This window comes from Anneissia japonica, unplaced genomic scaffold, assembly GCF_011630105.1.
Source record: "Anneissia japonica isolate Jap-2015-1 unplaced genomic scaffold, ASM1163010v1 scaffold287714_len2871179_cov188, whole genome shotgun sequence".
Classification (NCBI taxonomy): Eukaryota; Metazoa; Echinodermata; class Crinoidea; order Comatulida; family Comatulidae; genus Anneissia; species Anneissia japonica.
Window position 1 is genome coordinate 971708 of NW_022755542.1, and position 2766 is coordinate 974473.

General features: G+C 35.2%; 1 protein-coding gene across 1 annotated transcript in view; it reads left to right on the plus strand.

Annotated features, from left to right (window-relative positions):
* The window catches only part of LOC117123685 (extracellular serine proteinase-like), a 9862-nt gene extending 9500 nt beyond the window's left edge, over positions 1 to 362 (plus strand). The window contains exon 10 of the mRNA XM_033269698.1: positions 68 to 362. The gene's annotated coding sequence lies outside the window, so the exon portion shown is untranslated. The remainder of the gene's footprint in view (positions 1 to 67) is intronic.
* Positions 363 to 2766: the final 2404 nt, after the last annotated feature.

Sequence of the window (2766 nt, forward strand, 5' to 3'; positions counted from 1 at the left end):
AATATATATATATTATATATATTATATATATATATCATATAACACAAATTTGTTATTTCTTTTTCAGAGTTTATGCGATTAACTCATTAGCAAATATACAATCGGGGAACGGAAAATCATCAATGATTCACTTCAATATTCAAGAAAAGCATAATAAATTATACACAGAAAATCCTATTGCCACGGCACGATTTAGAGAGTTATAAAGAAATATACTGATATATCCATTAACTTCCCTATACCGGTCAGTTATAAATTAATCATTGCATGAGGTAAAACATCATCAGGAGTACGTTTGCGCGAGGTTTGCTGAACACAATGTGTTTACATTATGATGACAATAAATAAAAAACAAAAAAATATTTTTGTTACTGTCATATGTTAATGTCGATTTAATTAAGTTAAATTAAAGCTTGGTTTCCATACAATCGCTACACGCTATCGCTGACAGCTTGCGTGATGCTGATTGGTCAGTCGAATCGATGGCCTCCCGATTGCGTCGGGAACTGCTACGCAGTACGATAGAAACGAGAACACTGTAGCGACAGTGTAGAGATTTTAAGGAAATCATGCTTTAGTTATACACATTGAAGATGCACTGAATAATAATGGGAAAACCCTCAAAAATTCAATTTAATTTTCGAATAGATCATTTATAAGTATAAAATAAGTTATGAACTCCATCCAGAAACTTATTTAATGAAGTTTTACTACAAGATCCATAAAATGATTACCAGTCCATTTGACAATGACAATGACAATGACAATGACATTTAAGGGCCTATGTCAGAGAATTTATAATTAAACTGTAATTGAAGGATGAATTTGTTTCTCATTAAATTAGGCTATTCAATTACGGAATCAAATTTATTTTTTAGCTCATGACAGAAAGATTTGTGCGACCTTAACAACAATATCTAGGGGCGGGGCTTAGAGGAAGGTCCATTTGGATGACACGATTCTACGGACAAGGCATTGAGATGAGGCTCGCGTGCAACGGTGATCGTTTCAATGACAATTGGCTCTGTCTCAATTTCAATTTAATGGATATCACTTTCGTAACAGTGGCACACGTTGGACAATACCCAACGGTGCATCCAAATAAAAGAAAAATAAACTTAAACTAGAAGTAAATTACTCACCATCAGCATCTCGTCAAGCGCTCAAAGAGAGTGAAGACGGATTTGTCATACGACGTCATGTGTGCCTGGATTAAGGAAAGCAGAATCGTCACAAATTGATTGTTTGAATTTAAAGCATAAAGGTTTTCACCGAGCGTTATAAAGGTGTTTCCGCCGCACGACGTTAACCTTAACGTTAACGGATGGCGTCATGCGTTGCGGAGTACCTTAATTCAGGATTTTACATGCCCGACGTACGTTAGTTACGGGTTTGCGCATGCGTATTTCGATTTGTTTACAAAAAGGGGCTGGGTTATCACGTTGCATGTTGGGTACTAACATTAAAGTTAAGGTTAACGTCGTGCGGCGAAAACTACCTAATAGTACATGCATGACTGCGATGTCAAGCACTGTTTGATTATACACCATTGCTTCAAGACAGCACCACTTGAAACGTCACCATATCCAAAAATGTATTACTATCATCAGCGCTATGATTGGGGCCGGCACAGCTAGAGCAAGCACTAAAAATTTTAGATGAATAATCGTTTAAATTAGACATTTGATACGTAAAAGTTCATAGCTTCTGTAGCCTTCTCCTTCAAACACTCAATTTCACCCTCAGCTTTCACCCCGGCATCACTCTGTAAGCGGCACCAGCAGCATCAACACTGATTTCACTTAAAAATAAGAAAGACACATTGCAATTACTCTACTACATTATATACATCATCATTTATTTTGAACCTTAAAATTATCCATTTGAATATCTGCACTTATTAACATTTGCCTTCAAATCATATTGCACTCATCAACATTATTGAACATTATTATTTAACATAAATATAAAATTTAATTATTTTAAATTACCATCCCACTGCTAGACACTTGGATTCTCTATAATTTAAGTCTCAATTTGAAAATTAGGGTGCACTGGTAATTGTAGCCATATAATTCCAGATATTTGGCAGCCATTGTCATTTAAGTTGAGTTAGTAGACCGCATTATCAAGAGACACTTGTGCACAATGGCCAAACCAAGAATTAAAAAAAAAACACTGAATACAGAAAACCACCTATTAAGTTCTATTAAGTTTTAGTCAGGCAAAAATAAGCATTTGCAAGATTTGGACCCAGGACCCAGGACCCTGGAATTGGAAGAGTTAACTTAACCACCAAGCTACTTTTTCATACAATGTTTCACAACTAATTAACAACACAATTACATATTTCAAAATAAGTACTCAATAGAAACTTTTTTCATTATTATCATCCATATTCTTTACCTATTTCAGCCTTAGAAATAAATTATTACAATTATATTTTCCTAAAATATCATAATTTAATTACAATTAAATAAATGTTGCACAAGTTCTGACTGGAGATGGTATTTACATTTTGTTGGTTTATCTAAGTAAGTATTTCCAAAATATACAAAAAACAAATGTCAGCCATCCTGTTCTAGTATGTGGAGACCAGTGGCATATCTACAGTAAGAGTCTTGAAGTGTGGGTGCTGATGGAGAGGGGGGGGGGCAGCCTCGATGGTGCTAACTTGCAAATAAGATGATTTTAGGTACTTCTTAACAACTAGACTGTGATTATTAGGGGAGTCTGGGTGGGGGGGGGGTGGCCGCTAGTTATCTT